Source organism: Manis javanica, chromosome 2, assembly GCF_040802235.1.
Source record: "Manis javanica isolate MJ-LG chromosome 2, MJ_LKY, whole genome shotgun sequence".
Taxonomy (NCBI): domain Eukaryota; kingdom Metazoa; phylum Chordata; class Mammalia; order Pholidota; family Manidae; genus Manis; species Manis javanica.
In genome coordinates this window covers 52,827,848-52,844,579 of record NC_133157.1, presented here as the reverse complement: position 1 = coordinate 52,844,579, position 16,732 = coordinate 52,827,848, and the positions used below count along the sequence as shown (strand labels likewise).

The 16,732-nt window shown below is 44.1% G+C and overlaps 1 protein-coding gene and 1 non-coding gene across 10 annotated transcripts in view; both read right to left on the bottom strand.

Moving 5' to 3' along the window:
- NFIB (nuclear factor I B) overlaps positions 1–16,732 on the bottom strand; it is a 419,383-nt gene that overhangs the window by 322,005 nt on the left and 80,646 nt on the right. The gene's annotated exons all lie outside the window — the stretch shown is intronic.
- TRNAH-GUG (transfer RNA histidin (anticodon GUG)) lies at positions 6,170–6,241 on the bottom strand. Its single transcript has one exon. It is a non-coding gene; the product is annotated as a tRNA-His (tRNA).

The window sequence follows — 16,732 nt, the reverse complement described above, 5'->3', positions numbered from 1 at the left end:
GAAAACAAAGAACATTCTGTTTATGCATTCCATAAGCAACTAACAGGAACCCTGCTGTAGCTCAGGTGATAGAGCATGGGACTCTTAACCTCAGAGTTGTGAGTTCAAGCCCAACTAGAGCGGCAGAGGCAAGCAGCTGGGCTGCTGGCTGGCGATGCGTGGGAGCATCAGCCCTCCCAGTTCTTTCTATCTTTCTTTATTTTCTTCGCCCCCCTTCTGCACTTCAAGACCTGCTCGACTAGGTGCGGCTGGACCGCGTCACTCCCCCACAGACTGAGCCAGAACCCTTCAGTCCCCCTCAAACTCGGTCCTGAGGGCCTCCCAACATTATCGCCCCCCTCTGGGATGTAGCTTAGACAGACTCACTCAAGCCCTATTACAGTATACCAGCCTGGACCCAGAAACGCCTGACGGAAGACATGTCCTTATGACATACTTCCTAGCTCAAAGCTACCCCGACATTAAAGCTAAACTCAAAAAGTTAGAACACGGCCCCACTACCCCACAGACTGAGATCCTAACAGTGGCCTTTAAAGTCTTCCATAACCGGGAGGAGGAGAAAGAACGCCGTAAACAAAAGGCTGATCAAGCCAATTTCCAAATGTTGGCCCAGCTGATAAAACCACAACCTGGGCGCCCTTCTACAAACAAGCGCCCCCCAGGAGCTTGTTTTAAGTGCGGACAAGAACAACATTCGTCAAGGGCATGCCCCTCCCCCAGATCTTCTACCACCCCATTCCCCAGATGCCACAAAAAGGGCCACGGGGGGTCTGATTGCCCAGCCACCCGAAGGGGAGGCTGGATGAACAACCCCCATCCTAAGCCCGCCATAGTGGGGCTGGCAGAAGAAGACTGATGGGGCCCGGGGGCTTCTCGCCCGACCATTTCCATCACCAAACAGGAGTCCAGTGTTACTTTAATAGTAAACGGTCACCCCATCTCCTTCCTCCTAGATACAGGAGCCACCTTCTCAGTCTTGCGAGAATACCGGGGCCCTACCACACCTGCCATTACTCCTGTAGTCAGGGTAAGAAGTAAACAGATTTTCCCATTAACCCCCCCCCCTTTATGCACAATCCAAGACAATCCCATACCTTTCTCCCACTCCTTCCTAGTTATGCCCCAGTGTCCCATCCCTTTACTAGGATGGGACATCCTTTCCCTCCTCCACATTTCCATAACTATATCCACTCCCACAGCCCCCAGTACTCCCTTTCTGATGGCCCTCATAGCCGACAACCCCCCTCTACCCAATGAAAGCTCCGGTTCCGCCCTCATACACCCTGTAAATCCCAAAGTTTGGGACATTACAAGCCCCTCCATAGCTCTATGTCCTCCTGCCTCGATCAAATTATGTGACCCCTCTCAGTATATCTGTCAGGCCCAATATCCCCTAACCACTTCAGCCCTCATAGGCCTCCAACCCATCATTCAAGATCTCTTAAACAAAAATTACCTCAGACCCACTCACTCCCCATGTAATACCCCCATATTAGGTGTTAAAAAAACCAACGGATCTTTCCGCCTCGTCCAAGACCTTTGCCTCATCAACATGGCCGTTGTCCCTATCCAACCCTTAGTTACAAATCCATACACCCTTTTATCGCAGATCCCTGCCTTGGCATCCCACTTCTCAGTCCTAGATCTCAAGGACCCATTTTTCTATTCCTCTGGACCCCTCCTCCCAAGATTTTTTCATCTTCACCTAGACGGACCCATACAGAAGACATTCTGAACAACTCACTTAGACAGTTTTGCCACAAGACTTCTGAGATAGTCCCCATATTTTTAGACAGGTCCTAGCTCAGGACCTCAAACAGTTTCATCATGATCACTCCGAGTCCACCTTATTACAATACATGGACAATCTTCTACTCTGCAGTACCTCGTGGGAACAGTCTCAACTTGACACTGCCTCCCTACTTAACCTTCTAGCTTCCAGAAGTTACCGGGTATCCCCCATCAAAGCTCAAATCTCTTCCCCTTCTGTCACTTACCTCAGATTCCTTCTATCTCAACAAAGAAAGTCCATTATCTTAGACAGAAAATGGCTCCTCTCTGACCTGCCCGTTCCCAAAACCAAGACAGAAATCCTTTCCTTTCTAGGCCTGGCTGGGTATTTTAGAGCGTGGATCCCTAACCCCTCCCTGTTAGCAAGACCCCTATACAACCTCAGCAAGGGCCCCCCTGAAGAACCATTATCCTCCTCACCCCGACACTCCTTCATTAAGCTCTGTCGAGCCCTTGTGGAAGCGCCAGCCCTCCATATTCCTGATTTGTCGAAGCCCTTCTCATTATACATTCATGAGAGGTCCAGTCAAGCTCTAGGAGTCCTAGGCCAATATTATGGCCCATCCTTTGCCCCAGTAGCTTCTCTCTCCAAGCAATTAGACCCCATAGTTCGGAGATGGGCCCCCTGCCTACAGGCATTAGCCGCTGGACAGCTCTTGCAGAAGGAAGCTCATAAACTAACATTCAGGGCGCCCCTTACCATTCTGTCCCCACATCACCTAAAACATCTCTTAACCTACAAAAGTTTACAGACTCTCCCTCCCTCCAGATTACTGACCTTACTGTCCTCTTTCCTCCAAAATCCCGTTCACCCCCTTTGCCATCCATACCCGAATCATGACTTTTTCCTCCTTTACTGCTCTCTCGCTTTTTTTCCTCATTCCTATTGTCTTCCCTGCCACCCCAGTCTCCTTTGTATGGTGATTCAAAGTCAGACAGACTTACACACAGCATCAAACAAACATTACTGCCCTCATTGCCACATCAGACTGCCCTCTGAAAAGCTGCTCTGAGCCTTTATACCTCCACTTTCCTCCCTCCACCGAAGTGTTCACTAGCAGCTACCCTTATTCTCCCTACCTCTGTTTCCTCTATGACCAAAAACAAGCCTATTGCAGGCGATGGCCAGACACCTACGGGAGATGTCCCTACTGGTCTTGCGCCATTCACTACATGGGTAACTCCCGGAACCCACAGTATTACTCCTCCAACTGTTTCATGAAATATTCCAATGTCTCATTCTCCTTATCAATCCCAGATCCCTGGGACTCTTGATGGGCTGCCAGAGTCACAGCCTCAGTTTACTACGGGGGGTCCTTGACCCCCCACAGTACCCTTCATATCTCTCAAAAGTATGTTCCCTCTCATTCCCAGATCTCTCAAGTTGTATCAGATATCAGACATTCCGAAAAAGTCATTATCCAAACTCTTGACGGCGCCTCTTCATCTTCTTATCCCCGCCCCTCTTCCAATTTCTCCTACTCTTCGTTACAACTCATTCAGGACACCACCATCTTTCTCAACCACCCCCTTAACACCGCCAATTGTTTCTTGTGTGCATCACTACAGCACCCACTGCTAGTCACCATGCCCCTTAATATTTCCAACTACTCCTTCCATGCAGAAAGACAACCCCTCTGCCCCCTGGCAGACATACCCCTATGGGAACCAGAATACGCAGATAATCTCACCATCCACCACTGTGTAGGCCCGACTCCACCCCCCTCCAGCGCACTTCACTGCCTCCCAACTCCAGCACACTCTGCATTCTCGTCACCCTAATCCCACAGCTTACACTTTACAGCATGGCAGAATTCCTTGAGCTCCAACCTCCCTTGCCCTCGTGCACAAAAAGGGCTGCTTTCCTTCCCATCATGGTTGGTATCTCTTTGACCACCTCAGCCATTGAGGCAGGATTTTCTGGGGGAGCCTTGAGTCACTCTCTATGGGCAGTTAAAGATCTCAACACCAAACTTGAGGGAGCCCTGACATCCACTGCCAATTCCCTGGCCTCTCTCCAAAGACAGGTCACTTCGCTAGCTAAAGTCACCCTTCAAAACCGGCAGGCCTTAAATCTGCTTATAGCTGAGAAGGGCGGCACCTGCGTCTTCCTTCAAGAAGAGTGCTGCTATTACATCAACGAATCCGGCATTGTAGAAACTGACATTACCAAACTCACTGACCTTGCCTCCAGCCTCCACTGTGCTTCCAATTCCAACCCATTCTCGTCAATACTAACAAACCCCCTCCTCACCTAGCTCTGGCCCATTGCAGGCCCCATAATAATCATTCCTCTCGTCTGTCTCTTCTTACCCTGTATAATAAAGTTCATCAAATCCCAAGTCGGAAAAATCTCTAATCAAACTTTCAACCAGCTTTTACTCAGGAACTATCAGTTTCTGGCCACAGAAGATCCCTCACCTTCACGTAACCTCCTCACCACATGCTGAGATGGACCACTCTCTCTGCTGGAAATTGTTCCTGGAAGCAATGGCCACAGACGCCTGGCTTCTGGCACCTGTATCCTCCTGGCACCACCATTAAAATCAACAAGTCCTCAACCTATAGTTACAGAGAACCTTCATTGATTTCCAACCTGAAGAAGTCCACACCTACTCGTCCTTACTGTGGGGAGTCCTATCAACCCTTTTCTCCCAGTCCTCAAGGCCTTACTCCCTTCTCCAGCCCCGTTCAGCAGGAAGCAGTCAGAGAGAAAAGCAACATCCACAAACCCATAGAGGAGAAAGGGGGGAATGAAGGGCCCCCACCAGTAAGATGGCAAACTTCCAGCTTCTCTTCCCGGCCCTCCCACCGGCGCCACCTGAAGCCCAATCACCTCTCTCCCCCCTCCCACTCCCAGCACCTAGCCAATAGCTACCAGCCCCGTAGAAGTGACACCTCAATCAGCTCATGCCCCTTCCTATATAACCCAGCACCTTTTCCTAATAAAGCGGAATTCTCCAGTAAATTGCTGCTGTGTGTCACTCCTTTCCTTTCAGTTTTTAAGTTCAACTTAGTTGTTTTAAAAAACAATTGCAATTCAGTGTCTTCTTAGAAGCATTGTTAGTACCAGCCAGCTGGGAGGCCTTGGAAGACTTGAGGCAGAGCTCAGGCAAGGCCCTTTGATGAAAGGGAGGGAAAATTTGAGAGAAATATGGGGAGGGAAAATTTAGGGAATAAGCCATAGGAAGAAGAGACCTCAGAGCAGAAAATAGTCTTGAAAGTGAGTCTTGGAGGAAACAATAAACACTTTTTTTTGTCCTTTATACTTGATTTTCTGAGGCTGAACATTTGGGGCCTGTAATCAAATAGAAACTGCTCTTGTACTGGGGGGGGGGGGTAATATTTATTGCAGTTTTTCTAGCATATCATTTCTAAGAATTCACTAACTCTGAAAGAACTTAGTAGATTCTGTGCCTACCCCCAGCACATGTTTTTATTGAAAATTTTTTAGTATTACATAAATAACAAACACGAGTTTTGCTAGGCCATCCATGAAATAGGGGCTAGAGGCATTAAAAAGCACCTTCTAGTGATCCCTTATTTAAAACATGGCAGGCTATAATTTTAGAGCAGTAAACCTCATTATAACACACTTACATTTGACATTTTCAGGCTCTATTGTTCATGTTTTTAAGTCCTGGAGAAAGGCCCATTAAAGCCATGTTACCCACATTAGTTCAACATTTAGCCATTTATAATACAAACCCCAGTCTTTTGGAAAATGTCATTTAAAAAGTTTCACCATATATGGACATTATTTATTGCTTGAGCCCCATTGTATACGTATAACATGCCCTTTATCAGACCCAAATGCCCACTTTAGAGAATTTCATTTTTAGCAACAACTGGCTTCTTACATTATCCAATGATGCAGGAAAGTTAAATTACAGCCAGTTCATATCATAGAAACAAAATGTTTCCTGCAATTACTGATAAGGGACAGTTCATTTTCTCTCTGTCATCCTGAAAAAACCCTCCTAACAACAATTCATGCCTGGTTAAACAGGATTTCCACCTCTACTGCTGACATCTTTCCAAATACTTCAGGGTTGTTATTACTGTATGGCCCTGGCAAGGTTCAAAAGCAAGCAGACTTGACGAGTCTGCTCAAAGCAGAGCTTAAGTACTGGTAATTAATAATAATTACATACCCACTACAGTCAAGTTTTTATCATATTATCCGTCAGTGCAAATAAAAAAACCCACACACAATACACTTGCAACAGGATTAGTGCATTAATAAAGCTACTTTGTGTATGTCATCTCTTCTAAAGTTTAAAATGTGTATAGTGGTTTCTCTTTTATTGTTCTTCATTATTCTATCTGGGGCTGTTTGGCAACAGCGTTGTTCTTTTCCAAAAGTCTCCTCCTCTCCTGCCATGACTCGGATTCGAACCGAGGTTGCTGCGGCCACAACACAGAGTACTAACCACTATACGATCACGGCAAGCTGCAGGAGAGCTGAGGATTCAGCTTCCTTTCAGAGCTATTACAATATTAAAATTTGTGGAAACACTGCCATCTATTGCTTAAATCTGTACATCTTCATATTGAGAAAGAGAAGTGTTTCCGTAACGTCTAATCATTTAGAGGAACCACAGTAGTATGCCTGAAACGATATTGTTTGAGCTGACCTGGAAAATTGTCTTAGATGAGATTCACTGTGTTTACTGCCCAGGAAATGGTATGCCAAGCAACAGGACTAAGGGAAGCTAGTCTGCTGACTCATACTTCTTGTTTTTAACCTATAAAGGATATAGATTTCCCACTCCCAACCACCACCATCAGTTAACGTTGCATTGAACGGCTTATGAATCGGAGCCTGTTCTGTGGTTTCTCCACCAGCCTTAAGGCAGCACAGCCATAAAACATAAGGCAAGAGCAAAATGGCCTGAGGACCAGGAAGAATCAGGAAGGCTTATTTCTCATATTAGAGGAAGCCAGAGAAATATACCCTGACTGAGGAAAGGCCTCCTTTTTAACCCACTGATGGTGACAGCTAACTTTTTTCCTGGAATATATATATATATATAGATCTAAAGCCACAATAATCTCAAAAAAAAAAAAGAAAGAAAGAAAATCTATCCAGTAACATTAGCAACCCACCTACATAAAGAAACTGAGTGTTCCATACTAAGTAAGTTTTAAAGGGAAAGTTTTAATGAATTTCCTTGTTATAAAAAATTAGTCTACACATGATATTTCCAGGGCCAAAACACCCAGATAAAAAATAGAGAAAACATACAGAAAAGTCTATTTCTAACCAATGAATCATTACCAGAGTGTCTCCAGTAAGCCCTCTAACAGAAAGGGCTGGGAGCAGCCGGGGCTAGCCGGCACTGCTCAAGGGGTGGCCAGAACCTAATCCATCTGTGGAGCAGGTGCCGACAGCTCCAGTGCTTCTGGGAGGAGGATATTTCTGAAGATGAAAGCTTGAGGCATAAATGGTCACCCCTTTGCTCCCCTTTGATCATCTACAGCCCCTCTGTCTTCCTTCAAACTCTCTCAGATCCATTTTCCTTCCACTGTCATGCAGAAGAGCATTGCCCGAGTTCTGAGCCCTACACATTCTGTGTAGGAACTGAGGCAGAGATACTCTCTAGCCTGCGGGGGAGCACAGGTGGGTGGACCTGGGAGGAGGTCACTGCGACAGGCTGGCAAAGCATATCTCCTGCTTGGCAAAGAGAAGTTTCTCAAGTACCATCATTTGGGTACCACATGCATAATTTTTGCTATCAGCACGTACCAAGTGAACAATAAGGGGAATATTTTTCAGATATCTACTCCCAGAGTACAGATTATGGAAACAAACTGCCTAGACTCTAATTTTAGCTCTGTCCCTTACTATCTGGGGGAGCCTGGGCCCCTGATTTAATCTGTGTGCCTCAGTTTCTCATCTGTAAAGTAGAGATAACAATACTAGTACCTACTTCATAGCACTGTTAGGAGTACATAGGTTCTTACATGCCAGTAACTTAAAATAGTCCTGTCACATAATAAGCATGGTAGAAATATTAGTTATATTATTATTTAAATAAATATATTTGAAAGAAAATTTTATAACATCCCATATACTTAAAAAATACAATACCACATTCCATAAATAGAGATCACTACAAAACAAAATGTGAACACAAAGCAGTAAAAGTAAATTCTAACCAAATACTCTGAGTTCTGAGTCCAGGTCTGCTCTCTGTTAAAAAGTAAAGTGGCAGTAGAAGAGGTGTTAAAGATTATAGTAGCATCTGATAGTGGCAGCTTCTCCTCAACTCACCTGAATAACTGGAAGAGATTTGAATAGGGAATATAACTTTCTCTTCATAGTATTTAATTCTGTGAAATACCACAGTCATTACACCCACTTAAGTTACCCTCCACATTTTGTCTGTCAGGCTAGGTTATGTTATGTGACAACACCCGATCTTAGGGCTTAGGATAAGGGAGGTTTTCCCTTGCTTGTTCCCCATGTTCACTGCAGGGCCCACTCTGTGTCTCCTACCTCAGGACCCAGGCTAAGGGCCCAACCACTACCATGAATGCTGCTCATTGCTTTGCAAATGGGAAAAGAGCTCTGGTGTCTGGAACCAGTAACTAAAAGTTCTCACAATTCATGGGCTAGAACTGGTCACATGGGTCCACTGCTACAAAATTACCAGACATGCACTCAGCACCTGGAAGGCAGAGCTGGAAATCTTAGGTGAACGGCACTAACGACTTGCAGCGGTATCACTAGTGGGGAATCCCAGCTTAGAGAAATCTGGGAGGCTGTATGCCTGGAGGTGGACGTGCCTGAGGAGAAAAACCCATGAGTGCTGGAGAGAGGCCCAGCCTCTGAGTGGGGGTCACCAGGTATGGCTTTTCTTTGGCGTCTGTAAGGACTTCTGTAGTGGATGATGTCAGTCAATTATATTTACTGTGGATAAACCCTGAAACACTCTTGCCTATCCAAGTGGAACAGGCTTTTGAATAACTACCAGGCTCTTGTCCTGCCTATTCACTATCTTTCTGGGGGTATGCATTCAGATTTCTTCTACAAATACCAGCACCTACAACCCACTCCAAAGGAGAAAACTGGTGAGATCAGAACATGGTTTCTGAAGGTGTTTCCAATGTGTTTGGAATCTACCACCTGGTTGTTATTTTTTCGACTTGACTCTGTCAACACTGATGTTGATACTGCTTTCCCAGTAATTTACTACTCACAAAGACTTGTTGGGGACCTGCTACAGTTCAGTCATTTTTCTGGATACAAAGGATTCAGAGGAGAACTAGAGACATGTATCATGATCTCATGCAATTTACAGTGTAGTGAGTACAGATGAGTAACAGATGAACAGGCATAGAAGATACGAGTTGGTGTCATGGGAAGGAATACATATATTACATATATTGCTTAAAGTTTTCAAATTGGGTTGAAGCAGAGAAAAGCAGGGAAGGCATGGGAGAAGGAGGGAGTGAGGGAAGGAGAGAGAGAAGGAGGGAGAGAGAAGAGAATAGCAGAAGCCTGTTTTGTCTCGATTCAGGTCCTTTTCCAACCTTTCTATCTGTGGGATCTTGGGCTAGTCACTAGACTTCTCTGAGTCTCTATTCCCTCAGTCAGTAATAGGACTAGATGAGCTCTCAGATTCTTTACATCTCTGCTGTACCATAATTTTAATTTGGAGAAATACATTCACAAACAATAGTGAAATGTAAACATTTTGAAGGAAAAGAAAATACAATCAAAACAGGTGAGTCCTGTGGCTATTATCTTGTGACCTGTTCTTAAGGTCACAGCAGCTGTCCTCTTGGTTAGCTTGTAAATACTGTCAGCCTTATTTCCCTGCTCATGGCAACATACTTGAAATACATTGGAATTAGTCTCTTAAGTTGGGTGTAAAGAAGAGTTTCTTGCTTAGGAAAGGCCTTTAGTTGTGGAATTCATGCCCAAAGAAGATGACTATGGACTGGCCGTTTCAAGAAGTCTTTAAAAATAGGATTACTGCTTACCAGTATCGCATTGTTAAAAGGGATGGACCAATAGCCTTTCTGCTTGTCCTCTTGCGATCCTCTCCTGACCACAAGACTCTCCTTCTGATGGAGTTGTCACTCTCCCTGATCTCCCACAGGGGATTCCAGCTGAGGAGCAGGGGCCAGGCAGCCCGGGGCCTACCTGCAGGGCTGCCACTGCCTCCTCTTTCCCGGACCAAGCTCTGTGTCCTCCTCCTCACTGAGGTGGGGAAATGACAGGCAGACCCACCACTGGGCTGGAGGCCAAGAGCAGCAATCCTCTGGGTCCAGGCTGGCTGGGTGCCCAGCTTTCAGACAAAGACAGGTTGGGAGCCCCCTAGAAAGAAGGCCCCACTGTCTCCTCCTCCAAGAGTCCTATTTCCCAGTCAGGGCCCAGCCAGCTATGACCTCAGAGGGACCTTAAAATCTACTCTTTCTTGGGTTCTTTTTAGAACCTTATCCCCATTCCAGTGAACAATGTGTGCGTGTGTGCGTGTGTGCGTGTGTGCATGTGTGTGGGGTGGGGGAGAGGGAAAGAGAAGGAGGGAGGGAGAAGGGAGGGAGGGACAAGGGGACAGTGAGAGGAAAGAGGGAGGGGAAATCTGGACAAATCTGGTACATGTAAGGAAATCAAGGAGTGCTCACACATGCCTCTGGGAATATTTTTAGGGAGATAAATATGATAGCAGAGAGCAAAGGAAGTCTAAGTAAATGGTGACTCCGAATTTCAAACTCTTAAGCACATCATCTTTATCATAAAGAAAGCTAAGTAGTCTTAGATTTGACGATCTCCATAGTATTTCCTGTAATTTATCAGAAAAATCTTTGAATTCTGAGAAATCACAAAACACTAGAGAAAATGCATTATTTTCAGAATGCTTGTAACCACAAAATGTTTTAACAGTTTACATTTTCAAGAGTAAACTGCCTGGGGTGCTTTTTCCCCTTGCTTATTAATGAATCCTATTTCACCAAGTCAGAAATCTTGCTGTGGGGAAAGCTGGAAAGCGGGAATGGTGGTGGGGGTTGGGGAAAGGGGTTGCTGGTTGTTGGTTTAATTTTAATTTTTTTTGCCTGAAGGCGCTATTAGAAAACTCCAGATGCAAAGCTTTCCAATAGAATTCCTCATCTGACACAGCCCTCTGGAATATGTGGGCCTAACCTTTACGATCTGGCGGGCCAGGCCTCTATTTGGAAACCTTATGAGGGGGGCTGATCCATTAATGATAATGTGCAATAGCTCAGAGCGCCAAGAACAGCTGAAGGCCCGGGGTGGCAGGGAATTGGGGCTCTGCATATAGGAAAGTGTGGCAAAGGAAGGCAGTTAGAGAGCACAGTCACCCCGCGGTGGAGAGCCAGGCAACGTCCCATGCCCACATTCTCTTTTCCCACCACTTTGGGAAGCTGAGGTTTTAAAAAAGAGAAGTGCTGGCGGACAGTGACCAGTTAACATTCTTTCCAGCACAGGCTACAGGGGATTCAGGGCTGATAGTCTTGGACAAATGACTTAATCTCTCTGAGCTTAAGTTTAATTCATAAAATGGGGATAGTAAGATTATTTACTTCAGAGGATTGCTGTGAGAATTATATAAACATGCAATGTCCTTTAAAAGAGTGTCCAGGACATAGTAAATGCTAAAGAAATATTAGCTATATTTTGGTCAAAACAGAAATGGGAAAGAGCTGCTCTGAGCTTCAAGCCAGCTTCGGGAGGTGCCAGAAGAGCAGGCATATGCCAGGACCCAGAGGTGACCTGAGGTTTACCAGCTGGGCTCTGTTTACGATCACGAGAGGCATCAGGGCCAAGTGGCTAGTTGGATGTCAGACCGAAGAAAGGCCTCAGGGTCTGGGCAGGTGGATCCATTCTCAGAGATGGGATGACCTGGACACATGGGAAGAAAAAGTAGTGATGCAAAAATACTGCGTGAGCATCAAGAAGGCCCCCAAAGCAGAGACTCTTAGGCTCTGTTTCAGGCTGTCATGTCCCTTCTTCCCTAAAAGAACCAATATTGGTACCAGTTTAGACAAGAGGTAAGAGCTTTGGGGTGGGAGCTGGAGGACAAGGGACAGTTGAGATATGTGGTAGCCAAGAGTCATTCCTCAAAGCCCTTCTGTATAGAATGATGAAGGCACTTGGCTCATCAGTTGAGCTACTCTTTCTCTTGTCTTTTTCTTATAGTGGTGATGATAAGTTTGCTCTTAAAGTGACTGAGATCTCACACATATGAAGTACCTGGCCCACGTTGGAGGGGGACATGGGGGAAACTCATGACCATAGACCTCTGCAAAGGGGTGGCCTGTATCTTAGTCATCTTTCTGTCTTCCACACACTTTGCCTTAGCGCCCAGTACAGAGCACAGGCTGAGTACATTAAAAAAATTAATTGGCCCACATGTAGATCAGAACTCCAAAATCTGGTCTCATTTTAGAGCTGCAGAATGAGCAGCTAAAAATTAGGAGCCTTTTTCTTTACGTGTTCAGTTATTGATGAGTTTTGTTATTTTGTCTTTCCTGAAATACATTTCACAAGTACACTGATGTTGAATTGCAGAGTGTCTGGGTTCAATTCTGACCTCCTCTCTGCAAGTCAATACTTGCCATGGCTGTCATCTCTCCTGATTGAAGTGGGGCTATGAAATAAACAAGCACATCACAGAGCAGGAAGGGGCTGCTATCCAACTCATCAGGCCCCAATAATAGGGAAATTAGAAATATGTGAAAATACTATTAGTATTCCCTGATCTCAATTCTTTAGTTCCTTGAGAGAGAGAGAGCAGCCAGGGAACTGTATAACTTGATGGAATGAGCACTACATTACCTGTTCATGCTTTGTTCTACTTTATTCATAATGAAGTTTATAATCTGGGAGTGTTCATTTAGCCTTCCCTGCCTCATTTACTCTAAAAAGAATAATAAGTCTGTTCCTTGTCCACTATATAAAGGTATTAAGAGAAAAGCATGAAATATTCAGAGGGGTTTGAAATGTGTTGCATAGAACTTACAACTGCAATCATGCTTACTATGATCAGCATTATGATAGCTATTACGGATGTGGAACACAGATATTAAGTTCATGAGATAAAGCCTGATTTCTACCCTAGGTAAGACTAGATAGAGATATATTGGATGAAAAATGTGGCCCCCTGAAAGCTTTCCCTTAAGTATCACCAATTCTTTGAGTGGGCTGAAAGAAAGAAGAGAGAGAGAGAGAGAGAGAGAGAGAGAGAGAGAGAGAGAGAGAGAGAGAGAGAGAGAGAGAGAGGAGGCTGGGGGGAAGGAGGGAAAACCAGCCTAACTGAATGTGGGATAAACTATTCATTAGCAAGCTAAAAAACTACAACATTTAATAACCTACAGCGCCTCATGGAAAACCAAGACATTGCCAAAAGTAATTGAAGTTTGTGATTCTCCAAACTGTTATTTAAAGCAGGGTTTGGCAAGGCTCAGTGGGTCTGCACCAATTTTAATTGCATTTTTAAAATTCAGGATGGTGATTGTGTTCCTTTCCTAGTTATGTGTGTAGTGAAATCCCTTTATGCTGAACTTGCTTATAGTAAAATCTTGCGCAGTGATTTTTAAGTTCAAAGCATGTGGGATCCATCTATATCCAAATCCATGCTTAGGGGGACTAGCTCTTTAAACAACAACAACAACAACAACTATGCTTTACTTTCTGACCTTTTAACTGATTAATTCCCAGTTGCATACAATCCCTAATTCTTTTCCTTTTTTTTCCTGCCTGACATCAAATGAGATGGCCAGAATCCTTACTGCCACCACAAAGAGCTTTTAGGGGGTTAAGATTGGCTTGACCTAGAGAGAGAGCCTCCCCCAGCGATGCCTGACTGGGCCCTGGAGCAGAATCACCAAGCAGCTATGTTTTCTGGTGGAATAAGCAGCAGCTGCCAGGCATCCCCCACCCCTAGACATCTAAAGACCATTAAATACACACAACACATTCAGTATAGACCTTTTGTACAGTATATTTATGAGAGGCAACTATGATTATATTACCCTTATAATTACTGAAGGGCTTCTCCACTCCCCTGTAATTTCCCAAGAATAATTTTTTTTTTTTAAATAGCTCATCTATTTGTTGAGCACATAGTAATACAGCAGGCACAGAGCTAAAGATTTCAGGGAATTAGCTCACTTAATCCTCAGGAGACCCTTAGGCAGGCACTAGCTTAGGTATTATTATTTTCTCCATTGTACCAAGGTACAGAGTTGGTTAAGGAATTTGCTCAGGACCACACAGCCTTAGCCATCAGAGCTGGGATTTGAACCTGTGAGACTGGCTCTGGACACCCACTCTGGTATGCTTAACCAACATACTCTACTAAAATACCATTTATGCAGTGCTGTGCCCCAAGGGTAAAATTTCCTTTCTACCCATTAAAATTCCTGTGTCCTTTGTCCTTATCACACAAGAATCCAGATTTCTGATAGTTCATTTCCTACCCTAAAAAAAGGATCACTGATAATGCCTTCCACCGGAACTTGAGAGAGTGAAATGGGAATAAGCAAAAAATGCATTTGGTAAAATGTCAAGTAATCACACAGCCATGTATTAGTTTGCTAGGAGTCTGTAAGAAAGTCACAATGTAGGCGGCTTACACAGCAGACATGTACTGTCCCACAGCCGTAGAGGCTAGAAGGTGTCGGCAGGGATGGTTCCTTCTGATGGCTGTGAGGGTGAATCCCTGCCTCTCCTCTAGCTACTGGTGGCTTGCTGGGAATCTTTGACATTCCTTGACTTGAAGATTCATCACCCCGATCTTTACCTTCATCTTCACATGGCGTTCTCCCTGTGTGCATGTCTATCTCTATGTCCAAATTTCCCTTGAGACACCAGTCATACTGGATTAGGGCCTACCCTGGTGACCTCATGTTAACTTGATTATTCCTATGAAGACCCTGTCTTCAAATAAGGTCAACTTCTGAGGCACTGGGATTATGGCTCCAACACATTGTTTTTGGGCAGAGGGTCACCACTTAACCCATAAAAAAAAACCATAAACTGTTATTTTTATTAGTAATTATGGTATTAGTAATGCCTATAACTACAAACGTGCTACTTGTATCAGGTATAGTGCTTGCACCCTGCCAGGGACTGGTGCGCACAATGCTTTAACCCAGGACTGTACTTGTGATTTGGCTGATCCTGGGTGCTGGGGCAAGCAAACTTTTCAGCATGCTTTAAAAACCACTCTCCCATGACTCTTATGCTTACATGTGGCATTAGCTTTCTCCTTTCCAGAAGCACTAGGAGGATGACTCACAGAAATTTGGGAAAGGGAGATCAAGGCTACATAGCTAGCTATGGCAATGCTGGGACTAACTGGTTTGCCAAAGCCAATTTTTTTTCTTGCATGTAATATGAATTATCACTCTCTCACTCTTACTTAGGAATCTCATGCTACCTGCCTCCACCCACCATGTTCAGCTCTTACTTCCTATAGATGGAGTCCCAAGCCAATGCCTCCATCTTCCTCTTCTCTCCTGAAACATAATCCCAAGTTTCTAATTAGCTACTCAGCCTCCTTGCTGAAAGTCCCATAGGCATCTTGGTTCACTGTCAGCTAAAGTCAGGTGCCTCCCGTCCACCTTTTCCCTCCTGCTACATCACCTACCTCAGGTAAAGGCACTGCCTCCCCCCAGGTCTCCTAAGCCAGAAGAAAACCTTAGTGATATCCTCAGTCTCTTTCTCTAGCTATGCTTCTCCATCCCATTTGTTCCAGTCTGACACCAATTCCAATACATTCTATCTCTGAACATTCTTCTTGGAAATCCCTCTTTGCCTGATTCTGGCTTGTACACAGATGTACCCCCAGTGCTGAGCACAGTACCCTACATAGCAGGTGATCATTTAATATTTATTGTATGAAAAAATTAACAGAAAATAAAAATTCCTCTCTGATTCCCCATTGTCTACAAAGTCCAATCTCTTAAGCAAAACATCATAGGTTCTTCAGTGTATATATACCCAGATTACTTTTTTAGTTACATTTTCTGCATCTGTCTAGTTCTCCACAATAAGACCAGGAAAATGAAGCTATTTGTCATTTTCCAAGTATGTTTATGCTTTTCATGCATCTAAGCATGCAAAACTACATATTCAGTGTGGTGTGAGATGCCAGTGAAACAGCCAAATTGAAACATCAAGTAGGCAATTGGATATATGAACCTGGGGTTCACAAGAGAGGCTTAAGGTTGGAAGATGTTTGGGAGAGGTAACATATAGATAGTATTAAAACCGGGGCAATGAATGAACTCACCTCAGGAGGGAGTGCAAATAAAGAAGAGTATTCACAACCTCAACATAGGTTGTCAAACTAGTCCTGTAATTTTAGCTAACAGTTTAAGTCATTCAAGTGACAAGGTCGAGAAGGCAGTGTTTAGAAGAAATTGACCCATGGCTAACAGAAAGCAATGGAAATTGAATTTTGGAAGTCACAAGAGAAATCGTCATTGTTGAAGCTCTGACCAAATAAGAATGAATTATCCCTGAAGGTATTATCAACCTTGTGCCAGACAGCAAGATAAAACTTACAGTAAGATGTTGGGAAACTCAAAGATAAAACCAGAAAACAAAAACAAAAACTTAATGGTAGAGCTACCATTTCCTCATACAGTCATTTAACAATTACTGAAATTTGTCCTTACCACATTCACTCTTTGATTTTTAAAAATTTGTGAAATATGTCAGAAGAGGATAAAAATGTATGAACACTATTAATTAAAAACTGGAAATAAGCTCAAACAAGTTAAAAAGAGAATGTTGCTGGAACCATGTAAGCCCTTATACACTCTCTGCCTTCTCCCAGAGATAATCAATATCCTCACTTTTGTGATAACTCCATTGTTTTCTCAACCATGAGTTGTTTAATTGTGCTTGTTTTTGAACTTCATATAAATGTAACAATAAGTATAAACTCCTTTGTGGCTT